Genomic DNA, 26974 nt, shown 5'->3' with positions numbered 1-26974 from the left:
CCTCATCCCAGCAGCCTATCATGGCTCTCAGAGTAGCACTTCTCCCTCTATGGCTATTGCTTTTATGTGTCTCCACCTGGGATCATGGTAGGCTCTTTAAGGGCAGGAACTGTTTCCACTTTTCTATTGCATCCCCAGAGTCTACTTATGCACATTAGTGGTACAGGACCTATTTGCTCAGTGAAAAGAAGGCCTCAAGCAATCCCCTGCTGCAATAGACACAGGAAGGAAAAGGGTAAAGAATAGAGGTAAGTAAAGGTAACTCCACTGTTAGCGAATCAGGCCCAGAATCTTTGTCCTTTAACTTAAGGGTGTTGGTGCAGAGTCAGATTTTTAAGCAAACACAGCCTCAACGGAAGCTAGACATTTTTATTCATTACAGATAAAGTTAATCATTTGGTGATTGTCGCCCAAGTAGCATGTAAACTAAACAGAGGTGGAGCTGTGTCCTTGTCTCTGTGGCCGTGCTCTATCCCCAGGTCGCAGGACCTAAGTGCTCAGCCTGCACTAACAAACCTCATGCAGCCAGGGGAGGAAGCATCCGATTTCCTAGGCAGAAAAGAGGCACTCAGTGCTATATCTTCACTACTATTTCCTTTTTGCCCCTACATTATTAAAATATTTTAGTTAATCAAGGCTGAACTATGAAGTTTTAAGACTAGGTTCATCTGAACATCAAACTGAAACCAAAACCTCAAATTTCTTTTTTTAATTATTTAAATAGGGGACCTAAAGTTTCATCTTTCTGCTCTCACATGGAAACAGTTAAGATAAACAACACAGTGGAGTCGGTCACGTGGCTTTGTGTGACCTTGAACTTTGCCCTTGACTTTCCTTGGCTTCAGCTTTCTTACCTGTATTGAACTTGTCCACTGGGTTAAATAAGATAAAGACTGTATTGAACTTGTTCACTGGGTTAAATAAGATAAAGACTGTGGGAAAAATTTTGCAAGACACCGAGTCTTCCACACTTGCAATGTGAAGGTTCTTTTATCCTTTATTTTAAAAATTAGAAAACTAACAAAACAACAATGAAGACAAATTCAAAATAACAAAAATGATACATGACCTCAAGACAAAATGATAGAAATTTACAGTGGTTGCTATATTACATATTGTTATCTTCAGCAAAGTTACTCAGTCCATTAGACATGAGAATGTAAGATTGAGCAAACAAAGACAGTAACAAGTAAAAAAAATAAAAATAACTTTAAAAAAACTTTGGAAATAATGCAGAGCATCATACAAAATGGTAGGAGTTCAAGAATGGTTCTTATACTGCATATTGTTTTCAGATCAATCATTCTAAAAATAAGGTTTGGGAGGAGATCATTTCTCATTATCATGTCCACAGTCACATGGCCGAAGGCCAAGAGCAACCCAGGACCTCAGCTATTGTTTTGAAAGGTGGCCTCCAGGATCAGTCGGGCTTTAGGGCCAGGAAGAACAAAAGTCAGGGCTGCATCAACAGAGCGTACTTCTGACATCAAATAAAATGTACATGGGCTAATCTGATACCTGCTTAGTGATCTGCATAACAATTATTGTCGTTGTGCTGATCAGGTATAATAGGATGTGATTTGATGTGAGTATATTATTACTTTTATCTAGCTTAACCAGAATAGAATGTACAGTTCTTTCCTGCTTGACAGTTCATTTCTCTACTTAACAGTATTTATGGGGGCTGTAATATATGTCAGGCATTGTTCTAGGTCCTGTGGATACAGTCAAACTTGGAAGACAGACATTTCCCTGGCAGACCCTTGTAGTTGAGGGCATTGTTCTGGACATCTTGGGGTGGCTATGCCAATCACGAGAGCAGAGTCTGGGTTGGACTGAAGCCACGTTAGAGCTGAGCCTAGACCTTGTTAAGCTAATACTCCTGGGCACCCCAGCCCTCAGAGCCTGTCTCTTCATCTACCAGTAATGTGGGAAGAACAATGCCTACCTCCGGGGTGATGAGCACCACAAAAGCAGGGAACAACTTGCACTTTTCCACCTGTGTTCCCAGTGCCTGGCACAGGCTGGCACATAGTAGGCACTCACAAAATATCTGTTGAAATAATGAAATAATCCAATCAGAGAACATTCATGGAAAACACTTTGTCATCTGCCAGCTATCTTAGCTGTGGCGAGTTACACTTAGCATCCCTGCTCACAAGGAATACACATGTGTATTTTCCATCCTGGCAAGCTCTCTTCCTTTAACCATTTGAACCCCCACGAGGCTTGAGGGTACCATTTACTGCACTGCCCTGCGACAGTCTGACAGAGATACTGGGGCACTGGACTGGGAGACTCCCCTTTGCTGTCCCATGTGCCTGTCCAGAATGTCTCCTCACCCTAACACCAAAAATCAGACACTTCACTTTTTCTAGAAGGAGAATCTAATCTACACTTTTGCATAACTGCAAGATTGCTCAGCTCCATCAAGGTAGAAGAGCCCCTTGAACATCTCTTTCAGATCCCATTGTCCCTGCTCCCCTGTTCCACGCTCCTGCTTTGAAGAGAAGTCCCAAAAAGGCAAGGGTTTCATCCCTCTGATTCACAGCTCTGCTTTCAGAACCCTGGACAGTGCCTGGTGCAAGGCTGTCAAATGTGTGAATGAATGAGAGGTTATTTAACTCTGCACTTATTTCTGCCATAGGGTGGGTAGGGAAAGTCTCTTTCAGGCACATATCTACCTGATATTCTTGCTATGAGGCCTATACTGAGTAGAAACTCAACAAATGCTTGCTGATTCACACACAGGGGGCAGCTGTTTGCACTACCAGGCATGGCCTGTCCACAGCTCACTGCATTCTTGTGGTGTGCATGCTGCCTTAACCCTGCCCAGCTCTGCTGACTGGCCTCCCTTCTCCTGACTTATACGAAGTCTCCTTGCTGTTCTCTTTCTCTCATTCTCATATGGTTACTACATCGTTAATCATAATTTTCCCAGAGTGGGACAGAGAGAATGCTGACAGCCACCAGACAGTGTCTGGTGGTGGGCAGGACAGAAGAAATCAGAGGGGTAGCCAGATTAATTACAGGTTTCCTCTCTACTGTGGGCAACAAGGTCTTGATTACTCCTCCTGATGCTCCAGGCTCCACAAGACAAATGGATGTGGGATTCTTTGCTGTCTCTGACTCCGCCTGCCTGGGAGAAACTCTATGCAGTATCCAGCAGCTTGGATGGAGTGCACAGGGTAGCAGGGAGGCCAGGGCAAAGGAGTGGGACCACCCTATATAGGCTCTATGGTCTCCTTTTCCTAAAATAGTTTGGCAACATCTGGGAGATGCCTTGTCTCCCTGGCAACAAGTAGATTGATACTAGGATGCAGCACTGTCCTGGGGGTCACCTGTGGCAGCCAACTGTTTGAGCCTCTATTTCTGGTGCAGTGAGGGGATTAGACTAAATGTTCTCTAAGGTTCTTCTGAGCTCTAAAATTCTGCAGTTCCTAGAACTGAACTGTCATATATAATATTTCTTGAACATTTAATATGTGCAAAGTATCATTTCAGGTTCATTTGCTCCTCAAAAGAACCCTGTAAGGTGGACGCACTCATTTTCCCCAGGTGCAGATGTAGAACCCAAGGGCAAAGACATTGATCAACTTGCCAAAGTCACTCATCTGGTAAATGAAGGCCAGGCCATTGGCTCTAGGATCATATTCTGTTTGTATCCCAGAGTCCAGTATATAGTTAAACTTGATGCAATGCGGGAATATGATCATGACAACTGTAACCATTTTGGAGAACAAGGTAAGTTCAATGCAAGTACCTTGTGCCCATCTGTACATTTTACTGAGTTAGGGGGCAAGCAACAGAACAATGAGTCTTTGAATGTATTTTGACTAAAAAATAAAAAGGAAGGAAGGGTGAGTGGGAGGGAGGGAGGAAGGGAAGAAGGAAGGAGGGAAGAGAAGAAGGAAGAAAAGGAGGGAGGAAGGAGGGAAGAGAAGAGGAAGGAAGAAGGAGGGAGGGAAGAAGGAAAGAAGGAAGAGAAGGAGGGAGGAAGGGAAGGAAGGAAGGAGGGAAGAAGGGAAGGGAGGAAGAAGGAAAGAAGGAAGGGAAGGAGGGAGGAAAGGAAGGAGGGAAGGAAGGAAGGAGGGAAGAAGGGAGGAAAGAAGGGAGGGAAGGAGGGAAGGAGAAAGAGGAGGTAGGGGAAAAAGAAAAGGGAGAAGAGGAAAAAGAAAAAAGAACACTGGGCTTGGTATTCTTGACCTTTAAAATTCCCCACAAGGACCTACCCGCAGGAGTTTGTAATGTTATGAGGCAGCAGCCTAGCCCGGGGGAGAGCGGCACCAGCACCAGGAGCTGGGCCACTGCTGTTTGCTTTATTCAGTTCTGACTGTAGGGAAGGTGTCCACAAACACTGCAGCTGCAGGAATCTGGCAGACACCAGGCCACAGATCTAGGGACAGCTACTTGAATACTCAGGCACTGATCAGTAAGAGGAATGAGAACTTGCTAGGCTCCTTTCTCCCTACACCCCCAAAAAACCACTCCTTTTTAGATTTCAGACTGAAGCTCCTAACACACCTCTAAACAAATACCAGAGGCCAGAGCCCATGTCCCGGCTTCCACTATGTGGGGTGAAGCTGATTCCTTAATATCTCTGAGGTCCATTTCCACAGCCATGAGACTACAGCAAAGTTGCTGCCTCAGTCTCAGGTATGCTACAGTAAGTAAACATGGACTTCCTTTCTACACCTCTTCACTGCCATTCAACACTTCCCTCCAGCTCTTGTACATAAAGCACCCCAGGTCACATCCACATTTTCTCCCAACGAGACAGCTTCCCAATGCCTGCTTGTTGGGAGCATGAATGCACAACCTCCTCACCTCCAAAATGCTGCTCCAACTCCGCCTCACCCCAGAAGCTCTCCCTGAAGCAGTCAGTCTTCCTTTCCATTCACTCAGCCTGGCACAGGTGGAAAATCAGCAGACTGCAGGTGAAGACCTTTGTGACTCTGAACCCTTAACTTCTCAGGGTTTCCACCTGCCCTGCTGTAAAGTAGGGAAACTGCACTCAGCTGTCAACCTTACAGGGTGGTTAAGACGAAAGGAGGTGCTAGAAGCAGATCGGCTTCGCAAATGAGTAAAGTGCTTCTGAGGTTAAAATGATATCTATTGTTTCCATAGTCTAGACTGGCTGGAGATAAATACACTTAGTACTAGTATGATTTCTAGTTCATTCACTGAATATTTCCGTCAGGTGTCTACTCTGTGGTAGTCAATTGGACAGGTCCTGGGACACAGTGCCTGCCTTTGTAAAGCTTAGAGTCTGGAATACTAAAGATGTGAGTCAGACATTCTGCTAAGTAGATACCACCATATAGACAGAGAAGGAAAAGCACAGGGTGCTCTAGATGGTGGCAGAAAGGGACAGCATCCCGAGGATGATTGTTTGGTTTGGGCTACCTTCAACAACGTCAGGGGTGCGGGTACAGAGATCAAGTCACAGAAAACAACATATAAAACCACAGGCTTCTGGCGGGACACAGCACAGTGGGCTTCAGAAATGGCAGGACGTCCACTGAAACTAACCTAGAGTTCCTTCGCTGTGTACCTGCTGTGATGATGACTAGCTTCCATCGTTAGGTGTGGCCTAAGAATAAAAGCCTGTCTTCTCTCTCCTCTCTCCCCTCTCCCTCCTCTGTGCCCCTAGGTCTAGGAGAAGGCTCTGCGTCTAAAGCCCACTTCTCCATGAACCTTGTACTGGACCCACTGGCCTTCACAGGGAAGGCAAGGAGACCACAACATCCATATCTCCTCCCCACTGAAAAGGAGGTGGTGAGCAGTGAGAAGATGGAGCGCTGGTCACCAGCAGGAGCCAGGGGAGGTGGCACGAGGACTACAACGTCGGAGGGGAAGGGCACAACTGGCTTGGAATCATGATTAATATTCCTGGCATTTATCTGAGGCCACCAGGCTGAGCCCCAGGAGAGATGAGCTCCTGGCAGACACCACGTGAGCTGAGGCTTTAAAACAAAACAGCTGAGTGCTGGAGCGGCGAGTAACACATTTAGAGCTGAGAGGCCCTGCAAAGGAGTGTCTGCAGAGGAACCGAGTGCGCAAAAGAAGAGACTGTGAACAGCGTTTAGGTCAGCACTTACATGGCTACTAGGTAAACACGGCCTTCCCTTCCCTGCTAGGAGTCTCCCTGGCATTTGGGAGGACGGGGCCTGTGCAGCATAGACCTGTTCAGGCTGTGGCTGAGGTGTGTGTACCGCAACCTTCCAGAAATGGGTCTGCGAGGAGCTGGGCTGCTCAGCCTGGAGAAGAGGCTGGGAGCGGGTGGCAGCTGTGTGACGGGGATGCAGCCAGAGGTCCACCACCAGAAGCCACAGAGAGATTATTCTGGATTCCCGGATGACGGTGCTCAGGTCAAGGCTGGAGGAAAGTGCTCTAACTAATCTAGGATAAGAAGTCCAGAGGCTGGGTGGGGCACAGATGTGAATCCTGTCCATGTGCACCTCATGTGCACATCAGCATCTTAGATCTCTCGGACACTCAGTAAGGCCCTTTCATTTCTTTTTACCTAAACCCTAGGCAAAGCAGGTGAGGAAGCAGTGACCCCTGGGCCCATGCATTCCTTGGGGAAACCTAGGACCAGCCCCTCAACACTCTAGGGGTGAAATCTAAGAGGCTAGGAAGGCTAGATATTTTAAAATGAAGGTCCACAACAAAGCAAGTGGTGTCCCCTTCAAAATTCAGAGTGATAGTCTTACTCTACTGGAGTCATCCAAGCTCAGAACTACCTCTGGAAACTGCCTAAATGTGCATGCATGGCCCATCCTGGCCCTTCCCTTCTGTCCAGCTTAATTAGTACTGATTGCCATCCACTAAGGGCAAGGATTGGCATGGAGTGGGGGGGGCAGAAACTGGCTGCTGGCCAGTCACCCCCCGTGAAAGGTTAGAGGACTGCAGTGAAGACTAGGATGCAGATTTGCTTTTCATTCTAAAGTGCTACCTACTGTTGGCCTTTTTAACAGAGATGCTAGCTATCTTTTCCAATTAAAAAATCTAGTTAATATTTTAGCAAACAATGAGGCATCAGAATTCTCTTTATGACTGGCTCCAAGACTTGGGAATGCTCCTTACCCACCTACCCACCTCCCAGCCTGGGTCCCCTCCTCCATAAGTGAGGCTAGTCAGCCAGTGCTCAAGTGCTCAGTAATGCTGGGTCTTCCCAGGTGTCTCCTAGCCTCTCTGGAACATTCCTTCCCAGGCCAGGTGCTCTGGTCACAAGTGAGAAGCCCAGCTGTTGCTCGGAGCTGACCCTGGGAGTCTACCTCAAGACTTGTACTACCACCCTGGCCTATTTCACCCCCTACCACAGCTACCATCCACCTGAATCTACCTGCAGCCCCAGCACTCACCAGAGTCTGGTTCTTGGCTGGATCCCAGGTGGTCTGTGAGAGGAATGTCCACCCTCAGAAAGGAGGACCTAGGAGAAAGCCTGGGGACCATGACACTCAGCCCTTCTCCCAGGGTTCAGGATGCAGGATCACCCTCTCCAGGAGCTGCCCTGGGCTTCTGCATATGCCACTGGCCATAGAAGAGCCTGTCCGAGCCCTGCTGCCTTCCCTCCACTGAACCAGAAAGGCTGTGGGCTGAAGGCGCTGATCTCTCCCCTTCCCCAGCCACAGGGCAACGTGGGGGAAATCCTTAACATCCTTAGCTAAGCAACAGACTGTGTACTCAACACCATCCCTTTCCCTGCCCTGCCCACCATAGGGACCCTGAAGAAGGAGTATTTGTCCCCAAAAAGACAACTCCAGTTGTCAGATATAGGGACAAAGCCCGAGTGTGCTGTCCTTCCTCCAACAGGGGGCTGCCAAGTGGACAGATGCTGGGCACCCAGATCTCTGCAGCACTGCAACCTGGCACCAGCATCCCTGCATGCCCTAGGCTCAGCCAACTCTCTGCTGTGTGCTGGCAGCTGCTGGAACTCTCAGATATGCCACCTTCCTTAAGCAGTCCTGGGAAAGTACAATGACCTCATATAGGGAATAGCACATCAGACACTCAAAATGAATGACAGCAGTGAAGCAGCTTTCACACAACAGGGCAGCCTTTGCTGCCAACGGGGTGGTGCTGGAAGCCAGGGGTGGAGCAGCAGCCCCAGGCCACTGCAGTTGGGACTTAGGACTGCTGCACATACGGAGAGGAAGAGACCTCCCATTTCATCCTGGAGAAAGTGCAGGTGTCCACAGGATAGTGACCAAACCAAGGTGGCAGCTGCCCATTGAGTCTAATGGGCCTAGAGGCAGGTAAGTCTGGAAGTGCTGAGTTCTACAAGACCAGGAATGCCAAGGTTAAGGAGATTGGACTTTTTCTTCTAGGCAATAAATAGCCACTTAAAGTCTGTAGGTTAGGGAGGGCCAACCCAGAGCTGGCCTTTAAGAGAACTGATATGATCACAGCACACCAGAGGCCTGGAGAAGGTAGCGGGCGTATAGCCATGTCTGAGGGGGATGTGCATGTGGGAGAAGCCATCTCTGACACCACTGGAATATCAGGTACACGGATTTTCCTCCAAACTGTAAAGAAAGTTTGCAAGCAGCCAGCCACCAAGGAGCAGCATGTATTTTGTGGTTCTCTGTGGAAACAGAGCCCAGGCAGATCCAGTGACAGCCTTGGTAAAACATGGGACAGCAAGCACACCACTGAGTCTGGATCAGGCCCAGCCCAAAATCTAGACTTTGACTGTGGGGTGACTTTGTAAAAAAAAAAGTCTGAACTTGGAGCCAGCAGCTGTGCTCGACCTTAGCTTTGCACTTGTTTCAGGTTTCAACAAAATCTCCCAGCACCTGGGGTTTCTATTTAATGGGAAACATACAACCTGCACTGGCTTCTTCACAGGGTTACTCAAAGATCACAGATGTGTGATATATGAAAAACGATCAGTTACACACAATCAGAATTAAGGGAGGGTTTTTCTAAGTGGGATCTCTGAAGTTGGTTAGTTCTTAGCATTGCTATATTGACCCACTCCAATACTATACTCCCTGGGTTATATTCAAGAATACCTGTCTGAGTCTCTGTTTTTTAGATTTATTGAATGGACAAATGATTTATCTTTGTTTTCTATAAAACACAAAGGACAATGTTTTCCACATAGTTGGAGCTTGATAAACGTATGACTGATTAATAAAATTGAACTTACAAGAGAATGCCTTAATTCTGTTCATCTTCCCCCTATTTAGTGACTTATCTTAACAGCAATGCTAGCAAAAACATAATTAGCATAGCAAGTTGGAGCTCTCTCCCATATTTCCACCAGTAAACCTCACGTGATTCATCCCTGCAGGAGATGGCACAAAGCAGGGGTCACCAACACTTTACATCCACTTTAAACACAGCTCCTTTGGGACTGGAGCCTGCTATTCATCAGGTATGACCTTGGGCCAGTGATTAACCTCCTCAAACCTCAGTTTTCTCACCCATAAAATGGGCAAATATTAAATATTCTTAGACTTGCTTTCAAAGATTAGCTTCAACCTCAGCAAGGCTGCAAATAGCAAGTGCTCAATGCTTCGTAGCTGTCATTGCAATTAGTGCTATTATTGTCCAGAGCCAAATCATCACGATGGAGGGGGTGTGTGTTTGGGTACAGATTTTCCATCAGTGTGGATGACTATGAATGCTCTGTGACAACCATTGGATTAAGTGTCTCACTGCTTTAAAAGGCAGAAGCAGTTGGACCCCCAAAGCCATCTTAATGTCCCTGCTATCCATTGGTATCTGGGGTTGGGGCACTGAATGGATGAGTTGCCCTTATGGTGCAAACCCAGCGTTAATGGTGCAAGTGAATTACAAACAAGGCCCACCTGCTGTGCTCAGCAACAAAACCCGGCAGGAGGGTAATTGCCCGGAACTTGAGCACAGGGGGACACAGCGGGCATGGAACACATTAACCAGGAGAAGAACAACTTCCCAATACTTTTCTTTTCCAGGAGACCGAAGGAGAAGCAGCAGGCAAGAAAAGATGGGAACTCTCCGTAACCACAGAAGAAAGGCGCTGCTGGATGACCACAGCTGGCTGTCCAGCCCAGTGCCTCTGCAGACCTAGGCTGGCCGCACACAGCATGGTGGTTCCTACATAAGCTTGGATGCTAAGATATCTCTCATCTGGGGCCCACACCTCAAGCAGACAACCTCTTTGATCTTACGCACACCCACACATACACCACAGACCCCCTTGTGAATGATCTGGAGCAGGTGACGCGGTATGCAGTGGCAGCAAGAGGTCTACTCAAATCTGTTCACTCATTTGTTCATCTGCACACTCCACGTGCATGTGTGGAAAGACTAACCTGGCACAAAACATTCCTTCCAGGGGCTTCCACCTGCGGGGGAGTCAGACACAAGCATCAGTCATCCAACACAGGCTGGAAACTACAATTACACAGCCAAGGACAAGGCAGTGCTGGTACCATGCAGAGAGCACTGGGTGCTACGCAGGCACTGTCAGGTGGCTTTGCGGAGAAAGGGACCCCTATGCTGGTCCGAAAGGATGGACACACCCACACTATACATATATATATATATATACAGACATACTACATACCATGCATGTACATGTACTATAAATACATACAGGCGCATATACACACCATACATACATATGTATATATATGCCTATATGCATAGGCATATATACATACACATAGCACAGATTCCTATAAAGGCACTTTTAAAAATATACACTTGCAAGTACACATACACAGCACAGTTGCACACACATATACATCTACATATGCACACATATATATGCACATATACACGTACATCCTCGGGTTCTGGACATTTAAGGAGGAAGCATAAGGTACACAGCTTTCATATCCCCACAAAATTCGTAACATACTCTGAGACCAAAGAAAAAGGACAGTTATGGCTTGTATCTACATGTCCCCCAAAGCTTCATGCAGTCAGAGGTGGGGATTTTCAAAGGTGGCCACATTAGGGTATGTGTATGTGGATTCAGGGTGTGGTAGTGGGAATAAGGGTGTGGATAATGGAAGTCCTGCCCTGGATGTGAGTGATGCCATCCATAGGATTTCAGCCTAGATGGGATGTAAAAGGAGAGAGAGAAAGCAAACCACTGCTGCTGCTTGCTGCTTCACTATCTCCTGCCTGCTTGTGATGGACTGTTGCTCCTCTGCCATGCCACCCTGCTTTGTTTTCTGGGTTTTTTTTTGTTTTTGTTTTTGTTTTCTTGGTACCAAGAATCGAACTCATGACCTTGTGCTTGCCAGGCAGGCGCTGTGCCACTGAGCTAAATCCCCAGCCCCACCACCCTGCTTTGGAGCCAGCCAACTATGAACTAAAACTTCTGTAAACTGTGAGCTGAAATAAACCTTTCCTCCTTTGATTTTGGGTATTTTTGTCTCAGCAATGAGAAAAGTACCTAAGACACGTACGCTACAAAGAGCAATCCTTTGACTATCTTCCTTGTCTATTGTAGGCAAGAAAAGGGAATCCTTTTGGCTTTTTCCCTTCTAACAGAATGTTCACTAGTGACCTAAGAAGCCAGGTCATGGTCCTGTATTTTCCTCCAGGCCTGGGTGAGAGAACAGACTTTCTCCTCCTGCTGAGAGCTTGGGCCATGAAAAGGCAGTGTCTTGAATAGCAAGAGTGTGAATTCCTCCCTGAAGGCTGGGAGTATAGTTTGCATCTAGACTGTCCTCCAAAGGCCCATGTACCAAAGGCTTGGTTCCTGGCCCATGGCACTCCAGGAAGTTGTGGGCCTTTAGGAGGTGGGGCCTCATGGGAAAGACAGGTCATTGGTGTGCCCTTAAAGGGGCCATGGGACCCCAGACCTTTTATGTTTCCCAGCTACCATTAGGTGACCAGGGCTCTTCTGCCATAGGCTCCAAGTGTCATGATGTATGGTCCTGCCACAATCCCTAAGTAACTGAAACCTCAAAAATTGTGAGCCAAAATAAACCTTTTTTTTCTTGTAAATTTTTTAGCTCAAATATTTTGTCACAGTAACAAAGCTGGGAAACAGCTGGGTTCCAATTCCAGCTCCCTCAGTTACAAGCTGTGGCCATGACATTAACCTCTTTTAGCCTCAGTGTCCTCATGTATAAAATAGAGATAGTAATGGTAACTACTTCATAGGGCTATTACACTTTCAAAGAGAAATGCATGCAAAGTGCCTAATAGTGGCTGGTGCATGGTTAAGTCTTAAAAACTACATTAAAAATGTAATTCACAATGGTACCCTATCCCTGCTACCTCATAGCAAACAGTTCCACTGATTCTGATCTATATCTTTAATCCAGAAAAGTGGATTTTATCACCACTAGTGCATTCATGCACAAGGATTTACTAGACAACTAATATGAGGTATAAGATCTTGTACAAAAAGCATTGTTGAAGCATTTATGAAATAATAATGTTTTGTGTCATGCATAACCACACACACACAACTATATATACATACATGTATATGGGCACACACAAATACACAACCCTTGTCCCCTGAAAACTTGTCATCTACTTAAAAAGCACTATTATCTACATTGCTGGATTGGAAAGTTATTAAAGTCTAGGCAGCAGGCAGCAGAGGGATTATTCAACTCTATTTTCTAGAAAAGGAAACTAAGGCTTTGAGAAAATAAGTATCTTGCCCAAAGAACAGGGAAGGAATGTCCTAGAGGTTAATCACATTGGGTACCCACTCTGTGTGACACACTGAGATAGCCTCTTCTGCATTTACTTCACAACATCCCACGACAACCCTGTGAGGGTCAAGTGGGGGCCCGCCTTCAAAAAGAAGAGAAAGAAACCCAGGGAGGTTATGCAATTTGCCAAGGATTGCCAAGCGACTAGGCGATGTTCAAACCTGCCAGCTCCTCCCACAGGACCAGACCAGTTTTAATTTGTGCACTATGTGGACAAATCTCAGGACACGCAACTGAAGGTCCAGCAGCTGTCCTCTAACCGGCAGCAATGCTGTGGGGTCTACCATGCCGAGTGCCACGCTCTGACATACGCCTGGTGTGCAGAGTCTGCGTGCAACACTGGGCCCACCTGCCTCCTCCAGGACCCCTGCATGCTCCCACCTTTAGGGCCCTTGCTTAGGCTCTGCCCTTGGCTTTGAATACTCTCCATCCTGCAAAGGGGGCACATCCCTCACTCTCCTCCAGGACTTGAGCCCAATCTAACTCTCCTGTGGCCTTTATCTTCCTTCCCCTGCTTTCTTCCTTCCCATGATGCTCTAACCTATAATTCATTATATAATTCATTATATAACTCATTATATAATTTACTTATTTACAATGCCTTATTTATATGGGTTCTCTCTAAACACGCTTGCTAAATCATGAGCTCCTTGAAAACAGGATCCTGTCTACCTTGTTCTTTATGTGTCCAAAGCACCTAGAATGACACCTGCCCTGTTGCAGGTCCTCAGCAAATGTGCTGCGTGGCCCTGGGAGCCACGTGAATGGTAAATGGCGTGAAGCTGAAGCATTCCTAGTGCTGACTGAAGGCTGTGAGGATCCTAGGGAGGGGGCTGTGGGCATCAAGAGTCCCCTTTTCTTGCTGGGAGAAGGGCAGCCTCCGAAGTATGTAGATTTAACACCTTCCCATTGATTATTGTGACAATTCAGAGACAGAGGCAGCATTAGAAGCTTCTTATTTGCAATCTTTTGACAGCAAACAAGATGAGGGGAGGAGGAGGACAGCAGAGAATTTCAAGAAGTTCTTGTTGTGGATACAAGGAGAACTCAAGGCCACACCAGCTGTGTCTGAGGACAGTGGAAAGCAAGACACCTGGCTCTGAGTATCATCAGATCCTGTACAGACAGGGCATAAGGGAGCACCAGAAGTAGGTCCTCACAGCCGGAAAGTCAAGAGAGATGAGAAGGAATCGCAAACCTTTCCTTCAGAAGTTGATCCCAGCATCTCAGAGCTGCAAAGGAGCTTGGACACAGGGCCCACGCTGTTTACTTCACAGATGTAAAACTAAAGCTCAGAGAAGAATAAGGACTAAATAGAGGTCAAATGTTTGTGCCAGAACGGGTTCTAAAACCTGAGCTTCCAGACCGCTCCATCAATGTCTCTTTCATACAAGTACTTGTTCATTAAGACTTCTTCCACAAGCCAGCCTGTACAAGGTACTGGGACACAGCTGTGTACAAGACAGAGAACATATATTGGGGAAAAACACACAGGGGGCCATCAAATCCAAATCCAAATCCAGAGTGAACTGTGTGATGACTGGCTGCCATGGGAACAATGGGTTGGGGAACTCAAGCCCAGCTTGGAGGGTCAGGATTCCTTAGAAGAAAGTTTAAATGGAGACCTGAATGATAAGCTGGCATCAGCCCTGGGGAAGGGCAGAATTGGGAGGAGGGAACTGCCTATCTATAGTCTGAAGGTGACAAGAAACAGGGACCTTAGTATTCTGAAAGCTGTGGGGGATGTCACCCCCAAGGGGCAGGACCCCATAATCTAATAGCTCCAAAGTAGCTGCACTAAGTCTGAATTGTATTCTAAGGGGACTATGGAGCCACTGAAGAATTTCAAGCATAATGGTGACACAATCAAAATTGCTTGTGAAAAGACTGCTCTGACAGCACTTTGAGAAGAGTTTTACAAGGGTTAAGTCTGAAGTCTGGGAAGTCTGTTGGGTGAGTGCTGAATAAGTTCTGGAGAGAGATGGGTGTGAGATAAGGTACAGGCAATAGAGGGCATGGCATTTGCATAAAAAACATTTTAGAAGGTATAGTTGATGGGACGGGAATTCCAGGTGGGCCCTGAAAAAATAGGAAGCAAAGATGGCTTCCAGGCTTCCAGACTGAGCACCTGCTTCCTGAGACAGATCACCCAGCAGAGACAGAGCAGGGACATGACTACCTCAGGAGAACAGAGGAAGGAAAAAGCAAGAAAAAGGCACAAAAATCCCAGACCTTGCTGGGCCCACAGCAAGATGAGGGATAGAATAGCAGGGCCTTCCAATTCCCCTACCAAAGAGTGCTCAGGGGGTCCCAGCCTGAGTGCCAAGTTCCCCTGTTTGCCTCTGTCCATGGTGCCGCAGAAGAGCCTCTGGGCAAGCATGTGCTTCCTAGACTGTGACCACTCTCCTGGGAGCAGATCCCCTGCTCTTTCCCGGTCCAGGGCTAGGCTGGATAGAAATGATGTTTAAAAAGGCACAGGAAATTATTTTCAATCTCTGAAAAAAGCCAGCCCCTGTACCCCATTCTACTTTAGAAGATATCACTGAAGGACACTAAATTGTGGTGATAAAGAGCACTGGATTCTGGGGACAAATTCTGGCTCTACCACCCACCAGCTGTACGATCTCACACAAGTTAGTTAACATTTCTGTGCTTTGTTTCCCACATGTGAAAAGTGGGGAGACTAAGGACTATCTCTTCGTAAAGTTGTGAGGGTTAAGAATTTGTTAAAGAGATTGGCACTTGGTAAGTGTTATGTAATTGGCAAATTAAGGACTGCATGCGTAAGAATAGGGATGTGGCCACCATCACCAGGAACAAAATGACTGGAGGTTCAGAAGTGCAGTTCTGTAAGCAGCAAAGCTTTCATAAAAGATGGAGCATTCTGCAGTGAGCACTTTAAGCACTCTAACACACATCACTAGGAAAAAACCCTGGGCTGAGGCAAATGAATGGATTAAACCAACTTTACTTTCAGATTGCCCCAAAAGGTAATTATCTTGGGTAGATCTCTTCTTTAAGAAGAGCCCTGTGTAAAAGTATGAGGCAGGTAATGTTTACTTATGAAACGTTGCAATGCAATTGGCTTTATGTTTGTGGAATCTGACCAGCCTTCCCTTTGTGAAGGGAGGTAGCCTTGCTTTATGTATCAGGCTTTCTCTGAAGCACTGAAATTTACAGCACATTTGTTATGCAGCTCAGCAAAAGGTGTATGAATAAAGAATAACCTGCTCAATCAACACTGTGCAGCCAGAAAGGCAGCAAAGCTACTCGCTCTGCCTGTGAAAAGATTTGCCAAGCACCAGGGAAAAAAAAACCTGTCCCACCAGGGCACCCTGACATTGCATTTCGACAGGCTCATGTTCCAGCTTCTACTTTGTCATTTGCTAGTGAAAACAACACAATCCAAATAAGAGGACACTCACTTCTCCTGTAAGCAGTGGCTCTGCCTGCCTGGCTCTCCCCCAGGCCTTGCTTCTGGAAAGCAGAGGGAAAAGACCAGTTCATGGATTCCTTCTCCCTCTTGCATCTTCTTTTTCTTTTTTCATACTGCATCTTCTTTTTCTTTTCTGTTGCCCATGATTCTTCCCTCCCAGTTGAACACTCACACCTTTGTCTAGGGAAGGGCAGGCCCTGGGGTCCTCAGAGACACAGAGGGTAGAAACTGCTTTTAAATCAGCTTCTCCTCTGGGCTATGGTGATAGCACATGTGGAACTCCCAGCTCCTGACAGCCACCACACCTGCAGTTTGCAGCCCCATCCTCAGGATGCCTGGACCACCCAGGAAGAGGTGGAAGTCCAGAGAACAAAGCTGTCTTTAGGGAAGTATCCAAACTGATGCCCAAAGTTTCCAACAAAGTGCTTCTCTCAAGGTGATTTGTTTTGTTTTGTTTTAGACGTGGTCCCACCTTGTAGTTCAGGCTGGCCTGAAACTCATGGCAATTCTTCTATCTCAGCTTCTCAAGTGCTGGGATTACAGGTGTGTGCCACCATGCCCAGATTTTTTTAGGTATTGAAAAAAGCTCTGTGTGAAAGCATGAGGCAGGTAAGATGCATCCATCCATCCAACTCTCCGGGACATCTACCACTGCCAGACACTGGCCAAGGAACTGAAATTATCACTCTGAAACACTGCCTCCTTCTCTGGGAGGCGAAGGGGGAAAATCCAGCTTCCCTGGCAATGGTGGTCGAGAGGCTCCCAGGAGAATGGCACCTCACCCGAGACAAAAGAATAAGCAACACGTGGATGCGCATAGTCAAACCACTGCTATCTGAGAGGCAAAAACAAGACATCTACATGCTCATCAACCAGAAAGGATGCAAATCATGACGTATTCATACAGTAGAACACCACAAAGCAACGAGAAAGAGCAAACTTACCACACAAGGGGAATCACCAAAAACAGGCATAACACACAAAAGAAAGCAAGTCACAAAAGTCAGGTGTGGAGTAAGTCTGTGTTCACAGAATACAAAAACAGGCAATACTTATCAATAGCATTACAAGTCAGGCAGTGCATATGCTGGGGATCACAGTGGTTGGGGGGTCTAAGAGGGGAAACTGGGTGCTGTTTCTCAATCTAGGTGCTGGGATACGAGGGCATGTGTACTTTGTAAAAATTCAAAGCTGGACACTTATGTATGTATATGTTTGGTATGTTTGCTACTTCTGTGAAAAGTTTACAACTGAACAATTTTAAGACAAATAATAACACCCTCAGCCCCCCTCCTTTCTATCACTCCATAATCACCCAGACCGTTCCAACCACTCATCACACTCCCTCACTGTACAGAACACAGGAAAGCATCAGATTAATTAATTAAATCATACTAAATTGTCCATAACTGATAGTATTCCAACAGGACTACCCCTCCCTGGGGGACTTCCTTTTTAATAAGGCAGAACTGCTTCAACTAAACAGTAACCAGGCATTAGGAGCATAGGAAAGGAGAGAAATGGGGAGGGACTGGGGAGTGCTTTCCTACCACCCCTCAACTCACCAGATGCCCCACTGCTGAGTGGCTTTCCTCTTTGCACAGAATGAGGAATGGCATCTTAACTGTGAACCCTGTGGGCAGATCTGCCTGTGAAAGCAGAGCGGCCAGGTCCAGGGGTTAGCCTCACCTGACAAGGGAAATTTTAAAATGCTGTATTCAAAAGGACAGCTGCAGGCAGAGGACTCTGTGTGCCCACACTGAGCTTGCCAGGGAATCTGCGATTCTATACTGCCAAAGGAAAACCAGAACTTTGACCTCTGCCTCTCAATTTGTATAGCTGATTTAGTGCACATTGGGCAATTCTATGGTGTTTCCAAGAATTATCCGATTATGCCTCCCCTCTGCACAGATGGAGCATGGCTGAGGTCATAACTCCACAGCCAGTTTATCTATGAGAACTCATAGAAGGCAGAGGGGGACCAAACACATTGCGCTGACTCTAACAGGAGGCTTTCTTGGGGATTGATTCCTGGGCCACAAGTAGCCACCCGCCTCCTGTCCTGCCAGCTTCTCTCCTGGGCAATTGAGGACTTGAAAGGGGACAGAGAGAACTCAGACCCTCCCAACCTTGCTGGTCCCTTTTCTCCCAGGCTTTGCTTCCCAGCTGTCAAGGCCACGCTCACCTGTAGTGCAGGGGGACCTTGGCATCTTGCTTCCACAGGCAGCAGGAGATGGGAGGCTGCTCACACAAGCACACAGATCATGTTCTGGCTTAGCCTGGCGGCTCTAGGAGCTATGCATGGAGACTGGGCTGGGGAGACGGGAGAAAGAAGCCCATGTAAGAAGCTTCCCTCCCTTTCTCATCTCTGCTCCTTCCCCAAACCCCTGTCTGCAGATCACTGGGTTTCTAGACAGCACACTGGGTCTCCTGTCTGACAGGCTCAGCCCTGAATGAGTCCCTAGAGGAAGAAGCCTTTTCCTTTGAGGAAGGCAGACTGGCAGGCAGGGAGAGCCTTTTGGGCCCAGGAGGCTCTTTCCCGAAAGGCCAGGGCCTGGCACTGCAGACAGAACTTTCAGGGGGCCTCTCCAGGGCAGGATCCCTGGGGGATGAGAGGCTTTGTGTGGTAAGGAGAGGCCTTTCTAGGCTTCTGCTACTGCAAACCACAGAGCAGCACTCAACAATGGCAGGACAGGAGTCAGGAGGCATGGGTGTGTGTCCCAGCTTTGCCGCTGCCAGCTGCAAAACCCACGCATAGCCCTGACACCTAGTAGGGTCTCTGCACGCGCTAGCTGTCATGTTTGACAACTAATTCTCTAACAGTGCTAGAATGACACAGTGAAACTGCCACAAAACGCAGTGCACCCAAGTCCCCTTCTTGCCATTTATGAGCTGGCTTACAACGTGGGCGAGATGCCAACCACTTTTCGTACATTATCACTTTTAATCCACACATACACAGAAAGGCAGGTTTAAAAAGCCCTGTTTTAGAGACAAGGTTCAGACAGGTACAGCAGCTGTCTAACATCACACAGTCTGTAAGTAGAAACACCAGGGTTTGCACAAACATTTGGCCACTGTTATGATTAGAATCTTAAATGTCCCCCAAAGGCCCATATGCTGAGGACTGGTCACAGGCTTGTGGTGCTATGGGAGGTGATGGAACCTGTCGGAGGTGATGTCTAGCATTAACAAGTTAGGTCCTAGGGAACATGCCCTTGGAAGGGAGATGGGGACCCTGGCCCCTACTCATCCTTTCTCTGTCTCTCCGGTTCCCAGCTGTCAGGAGGCGAATAGCTTTATTCTACCACACCCTCCTGTCATGATGCACCGTGTCACCACAGGCCCCAAAACAATGGGCCAAGCAATCACAGATTCCAACTTCTGAAATCGTAAGCGAAAATAAATCCTTCCTCCTCTAAGATGATTTCCTCAGAACACTGTCTCAGTAATGGAAGACTGACTAACAGCAACTTCCCCCGTCTGCACTGCTAGCCTCTTCCACTGGCATAAACAGCGAGGGTGGCAATGGTCTTTTCTATACCTGCTCCATACATGCTGGAGGCGAAGCTCTGCCCTCAAAAGGTTTCATCCTCTGCCAGCTTTCCTTCCCCCTCTGCCTGGCTCACCCCAGCAAACTTCCGTAGCATCGGCAGTCAGCAGAGAGAAGGGACACTCGGGTCCTTTCCCAGCCCCTCCCTGATGAGGGCCTTATACTGACAAAGCCCATCCCCCTTCACTGGGACAATGTGCCACTTTCGCTTCCCACTTTCCTTAAAAGGCTAAACCAGTACAGTTTTAATGCTTACAATCTATCTTTATTAATAACCACTAAAAGTTAAAAGCTTCTCAGGCCCCTAATTGGATACCCTCAGTGGCAGATGAAGCAGCCTCAATTCAGGCAGTCGGTTGCTGGAAACTTCTAAGCCAGAAGCAGACACACATAGAAGTACACATGTGCTCTACAGAAGGGGGCTGAGGAGCTCTGGGAAGGGCCAGCCACCTCCAGGGAGAGTCTTCCCACCAGAAAGGGTCCTCTCTGCCTTCCCATGGACAAAGGCTAGGATTCCCAGGGGCCTGGGCCTGGTCTAACTGTCTCTGATTTAGAGAGCTGTAAAAGCTTGACATGGCTTCAAATATTTAAGTACTTTAAATATGCTGGTAATGATAATTACCTTGCTGATGGTACTTCATCTTAAATGAAGCTCCAGGCCAAGAAGACTGGAATCATTGTCATTAAACACATTATGCTCTTGCTTGACTCTAATCTTCCCCATCTTGCTGGTAGCCCTGTGGGTAGCTTCCACTCCAGGTAAAGAGCACTGAATTGAGGAGCAGATGGCTACCATGGCGCCACCTGATTGTGTGCCCAGTGAACTGTGTGACTGCTAAATCTCCACTTCCATGAGATGCGGGTGATGACCTAGCAGCCCACCTCATAGCTGGCCAAAGGAAACAGAGTGGAGCTCCAGTTGGACAAAGGCGTGAGCTACTACTAAACCACTACCCTCAGTGTCTCAACCCAGGAGTCCCTGTACGTCAGAGGCTTGCAGAAACAACACTGTGAGGACACAGACCCTCACACTCCACCCCAGACACCACTGAGTCAGAAGCTGCCTTCTGACAACACTCAAGTGATACACACACAAATCAATGTTTGAGATGAGCTCAGGAGTCCCCAACCAGCTATATTCCCAACACTGTCAGAACCGGAAGGGACAATGAAATGATGACAATGGTAATTCCAAAGGCAAACTGAGTGCTCCTACGAGCTGGATACTATTAAGTGCTTTATCTGCATCTTTGTAGAGGCAGGTGTTAAGGTTACTCCCATTCTACATATGAGACAGTTGAGGCTAACAGACATTACCCAGTTAAGTGACAAAGATGAAACCCAGAGGTAGAAGCATCAGTGCTAAACAGTCCACACACATTCTCATCCTCAGGCAGACTGCTTTGTCCAGACCTGGAGATGGAGTGGGCACACTCACTTTACAGACAAAGAAACAAGGCCAAGCAGAGAAGGGGCCTTGCCCAAGCTCCCAAGGCCAGGACTCTCGAAGCCTGGTTGGCAAACTCTCCAAAATAGCACATTGCCTCTCATCGGTATCCAGTGGTATCACACAGAAGGGAAAAAGCAAGTGCTTTAAAGTGGGGCTGGGGATGTCGCTCAGCAGTACGGCGCTTACCAAGCATGTACGAGGCCCTGCGTTCAGTGAATGGGCAAAGTGAATTTTCTATCACTTGCTCATTTTTGCTCAAAGTAATATGGACTTATGGACCACCACAAGCTTCCCCATACCTGATAGGTCCTGAGACAGGGTCCGAATCCCCCAGAAGCCAGCACAGTACCGTTGGAAGAAGAATCAGGGGTTTGCTTCTCCTTGGATTTTACTCTTTCCTGGCAGAGCAGAAAAAGCTGGAGCTGGCTGCTGGCTCAGCACCATCCTCAGAAGTGATGGTGGTACACAGCCTGCCTGCCCGCCCTCCCGCCTGCCTCCTCTTCCCAGCAGGCCGCCAGGAGAACACACAAATCTAAGAGAGTTTTATCCATTGTTTGCCATCAAGCAAGTTTCGATTGGTTTCAGAAACACACCACAAAGTGGCCAGGCAGTCTTTTGTCTAAGCTACAGGGCAGGTCACTCAAGTCCTGGTCATCCACCCCCTGCCCCAAGCAGCAGCCCCGACATCAGGTCTCAGGACCTTCTGCTCATACCAGAGGTGGCACAGGAAAGACACCCTAGGGTCTACAAAGGACAGGGTAGAGAAAGACCCTAGAGTCCACTGCTGGGCAGAGATAAAGGAAACTACCCCCAGCCACTTCACTTGTGGAATGAGCTCGGTGGTGCCCCCACAGACCTAGGCTGGGAAGGGCGCTCCCTTCTCTGTGCCCATGGTGCCCTGCCGTGGCACTGATATCAGATGCTTTTCAGCTCCAGGCTGGGCACCATGCATTGAAGCTTGGCCAGTCCAACTGCCGGCTCAGTTATACTAAATTCTCACTAGCATAGCCGAAGAGTCCTAATTATCACAGAGACCTCCGCCCTGGTACAGACAAAATGTCAGGCTCCTGAGGGGGCGGGCAACAGAGCTTCTGAGGCATCACCTCCCTCTTTCCTAGCAAAAGGCCAGCTCCCCAGCTGCCCAGCATGTGAGACACTGTGAGGAAAAGGTGGCTGGAGCTGTCAATACAAACAGCAGCAGGCTTGGCAGGGAAACTTTGTGTCTCAGAGGACAATCAGAGCCGAGCAGAGAGAAGCCAAGTTTAATTCACACCTGCCTGACAGGTTCTAGCTTCTGCAGGGAGAGAGGGGATTGGCCAGGGGCCTGACCACATACCAGGTGCATGAGATTCAGGTGGCTTCTCATCAGGAGTGCAGCTAAGGCAGGGAGGACCTGGGGAGGACAGTGGCAGCAACCAACAGGAGAAGTCAGACAGCAGCAGCAGGAATGACAACCGGAGTACCATGCTTGGAATGTGTACATTCTCCAGAACAAGCTTGGCTGTAGGTGGTTCACATTCCATTTTATTTAATCTTTAGATAACCTTACAGGATATACCTTGCTATTGCTCCTATTTTTCAAATGAAGAAGCTCATGTTCATATTAGGAAGGTGACTTGTCTACACCCACATGGATATTTGGTGGTGTAGACAGGATTCAAACTCAGATCATCAGCCACTGTCTTGCACCAGTTTGGTTCCCACTGTGTGCTTCCTTTCCCCTGCCCCGCCTCCCTCACTCCTCCCCATCCTCCAATGCCCAGCTCCAGCTACTGTGCCAGGATGCCATCCTGGCCTGCACAGGCTTCACCAAGCTCATCCAGTCTGGGCAGCAGGCCTGTTTCTACTGCCTTTTATGGTGGCCAACATGCCATCCTGACTACCGAGAGTTCCAAAGTGGGCAGCAGACATGGTCCTCTCTCTTAGCGTCCTAGCACAGCATAAGGAATACACTGCTTGCTCAATAAATATTTAAGAAAGCAAGGGAGGGAGGGAAGAAGAATGGATTTTTCCCTGAAAGTCTTTACTGCACATTCATTTTTCATGGGATAGGAAAAACCACAGAAAGCTGCACATGGCGCTTCTTACCCTTGCTGGAGAAGTCCCTCTGTGCCAAGAGCTGACACCAAAGCCAAGGCCTCAGGACCCACCTGAGTCCCAGGAAACTGCCTTCCTCAGGCCCCTTTGCAGTCAACTTCTAGCAGTAAGAGAAACAGCAGATCCTGCAGGGTGTAGCTGGCAAAGCTGCATCAGTCATGGTGAGTACTTTACCAGCCTCTCTCTGTGTGAGACACACTGTCAGGAGGACCCTCAAGAGCTCAGCTCTTAGATTCAGAAACCTACAGTCTCCAAGTGGTGTTTGTAGTGTATGACTGTCAGAGACACCCAGAAAACACAAATATGCAGTTTGGGGACTGCATTCCTTACTTGAGCCAAGGGAAAGGGTGGTTACAAGTTAGGTAGCAATGTCACGAGGTCCAGCAGTGGTCTCCCCGTGCAATGGACTGAAGATATTATTAGAGGGCAGAATCAATGATTCCAGGCAGGGGAGAAGACAGTGCTTGAATCTATGACCTGGGCCTGACATGGCAGATGAAAGGCCAAGTGATGAGGACAGAGCCCATTCAAACTGCCACCACCTCATAGGATACCATGCCCGGGTTGTTCACATTTGAACCATCTAAATGATATCTGCACATGTGCCACGCCCTCAGCCTCCAGTGGTCCTTTAGAACACCTAATACAGGTCACTTCTGATTCCGGAGGCTGCAACATGATGGAGCCCTCCACACTTTTAAAAAAGCTTTATGTCCACAGCCTCTTATGATTTTCACCAGTCTTCATCCTGAGTATTCTTGGGCTCACTTTACAGATAAGGAGACTAAGGGCACATCTGGCCAGTTGTTGGAAGCACCCTGATGAAAGCACAGGAACTTTCTTTGGAGCTGGTCTCAAACTTGGTTCCTCAGGAAATGTGTTGTGACCACTAGCATAACTGCACGCTGGAAATAGGGAGGATGCAACCAGACAGGCTGGTGCTCGAGGGCCCATCACTGCTCACAAGGTCCGGGCACTCCAGATAGCACTGAGAAGCTCGCGGTAGACAGCTCCAGCACAGCCGCATCGGGCCTCTAAGCCAGCCTGTTCTGTGGCCTTGTGGCCAAGAGCTGTGCCAAGTGTTTCTCAGTTTTGTGATAAACCATGAGGCTGTAATTCCTCGTGAATAAAGGAAGAGATGGATTGACTTGGGCCCTTAATATTAATTCATCAACCAGTATTAATTCTTACTCTCCAAAAAGCCTAAAGACCCAATAGGAGCAAAGCAGACTACTGATGTGGGTGGATGCTGAACCTGTACCAGCATCACTACCACTATCACCACCACAGCCCTGGGACTCCCAGTGTCAGACCTGTCCACCCTGGCCGCTTTCTCTCAGGTTACTGCCTGATGTGCCCTGAGCCCTCTGGGCCTCTGTGGCATTAAGGTGTGCAGAAGAAAGCCATGTGCTGGCCATCAGTGTCAGTGTGCTGTACCCCACTGGGGCTGGCCCTGTATCAATCACATCTAGTCACATTTCTTCAGGGCTGACCATAAGGCAATTGTTTTAGTGTATTTACCCTATAAAGTCTCATCTACGTGACTCTAATATCCTCCCAACAAGCCCTGAACTGAAGGGACGGGCTGAAGTCCAGCAAAAGGGTTGCCACACAATGTGGGTCCAGAGCAATGACAGCGGCTTTGGAGTTCTGGAGTTCTGGAAATTTGATTCAACTGGGGCATTCAAGTAGAGGAATGGTCTGGGGGTCTTTGGGGCCTAAAGTTCCCTGGATAAAGCCTGGCCCAAGAAGAGCCAGAGAAGTGAGAGTCCTGGAAGCAGGGTCAGTATAGCAGGGGAAAGATGCTAAGGACAAAGTGTACTTGGTCTGAGAACAACTCTGCCATATGAGTTTGAGACAGCACAACCTATTCTGCAGTCTACATCCCACTCACACAAACATGCTGCTCCCTTTTGTAAGGACAGAGAAACTCATTCACTTCCTTCCTAGAAAGTATCTGCACCAAATCAATTAATGCAGGCAAAATGACTTCAAGTCCTTCTTGGTGTCTAATCTAAGTAATTTAAACCCATTTCCCCTCTGTTCTGCAGGTTGGCACAGTTTTCCTTCATCAATCACAGGCTCATAGGAGAAGGGGCAGGAAATTGAGTCCCTCCCTCCTTTCCTGAGCTGCTAGCAGCCCTCTGAATCAATAGCAGCTGTAAAGGCTCAAAGAGGTACACATACATAATATTTTTATGTGATTCCCCAAATGAATTCTTTTTAAATCATCTTTTTGGGGGGCACTTTGAAATAATTAAAGTCTTCCATCAAACTATCCTGGTGATCTCTTTCCATGAAAAGCCTTTAATTTCATCCTCCTTAATGTAATTCCATCCTGGCAGATGAACTTGGCCTTTTATATTTCTTCAAATAATGTGTCAGGGTCCTTAATCAGAGGAAGAATCCGAATAGAAGAGGGACGAGGCACACTTCAATCACAGAGGGGGTGTGGGGTGGTCACTGCAGCAGGAGGTGGCCATCACGGACATCTCCCCACACCCACCTGCCGACATCTCCACACCCCCCCACAATGAACCATGATCTATTCTCCAACAGATCGCTTCCACCTGGAAGTACTGATTCACCCATCCAGCCGCCCACCATCCCACCAGACACTCGGAACTGCCATCATGTCCTTGGCATTCTGCTTGGAACTGGGGAGAAGATAAGAATACACAAGCCAGCTCTGACTTAGGGCCACTGAAACCCAGACCAAAATGTTCCCTCTACCAGGCAGATGGAGCTGTCCCTATGAAAAAGACACACAGAGAAACAAGGCAGTGGAAGAGCTGACTAATCTGCGTCTCTCGGATGTTGGCAATAAAAGTAATGACACTTCAAATCCCTTACCCAAAAGGAAACACAGTGTTTGTTAGTAATGTATCTACTTCTGCACATCCAGTATGTTTCTCTCCCGAGACGGCCCCCAGGGTCTTTTCCTTTTTACCCTGTTCTGTCTCCTTCTCTGGCCAATTGCTCATTCATTGCCTTTCCCAATGGACTTCCCTCTCTTCCTACTTCCCCTTTTTCCCCAACTGCCTTAGCTAACCACAGTATAACATCAAAGTTTATTTTACATATGGTATTTATTTAAAATGAGATTCCATGGTTGTTAGTCTTCGCTTTTAATACGTTTCACCTTTTCCAGACCTCTCAATTCTCCACCACTGCCCTCTTTCTTCTTCAGACAACCAGAGACACTGCATTGCTGTGTAGCTTTCTGTGCAGCAGAATGGGGAGAGAGAACAGAGGACAGGTGAGTTGGGAGCAGTTTCCAGGTCTGGAAGAACAGAGATCCTGCCCATGTCAGTAAGAAGGAAGGGGTCAGGATCAAGTCCCAGGGTGCTCCAGAAAATGGAAATACGTGATGGAGGGGGACAAGATGAAGTGTTTAAAGTCCTGCAAAGGACCTCACCTAGGTCATCTTCTTCCCTCTGTGCTGCTGACACCAGAGAGGGTGCTGAGAGAATCAATGATTCTGCAACTAGTGTGGCCAGCAGAGAAAGGCAGGGAGAACCAGCCCTGTAGCAGCACCTGTGGGGGATTCAGAGAGCAGGGCGTGAAGATAGGACAAGGATATGACCAAAGGTGATGGGGTAGCCACCAAAGACAAGCTAAGATAGAGCCTGGCCAGGCCTCAGACCCCTGCATCTGGTAACAGGAGAGGAGCTACAGTGCAGTCGGACACTGTCCAAAGATGTCTATCCCCTGAGCTCCATGTCAAAGGTCACAGGCTTGATGGGACAGCTAGC

At 47.7% G+C, this 26974-nt stretch overlaps 1 protein-coding gene across 5 annotated transcripts in view; it reads right to left on the bottom strand.

The window, feature by feature from the left end:
- The window catches only part of Grik4 (glutamate receptor, ionotropic, kainate 4), a 368414-nt gene that overhangs the window by 292047 nt on the left and 49393 nt on the right, over window positions 1-26974 (bottom strand). For 2 of the 5 annotated variants that reach the window (XM_013511258.1, XM_013511260.1), the window contains exon 2: window positions 1949-2053. The exons of 1 other annotated variant lie outside the window; for it this stretch is intronic. The gene's annotated coding sequence lies outside the window, so the exon portion shown is untranslated. Of the gene's footprint in view, window positions 1-1948; window positions 2054-18304; window positions 18410-26637; window positions 26757-26974 lie in introns of those variants that run through there. 2 more of the 5 variants (XM_005378354.2, XM_013511259.1) reach the window with 2 other exon arrangements.

The sequence above is a fragment of the Chinchilla lanigera genome, unplaced genomic scaffold (assembly GCF_000276665.1).
Source record: "Chinchilla lanigera isolate Chin_1 unplaced genomic scaffold, ChiLan1.0 scaffold00011, whole genome shotgun sequence".
NCBI lineage: Eukaryota > Metazoa > Chordata > Mammalia > Rodentia > Chinchillidae > Chinchilla > Chinchilla lanigera.
Note: the sequence above shows the minus strand (reverse complement) of the source record. Positions and strands in the feature narration are given on the sequence as shown.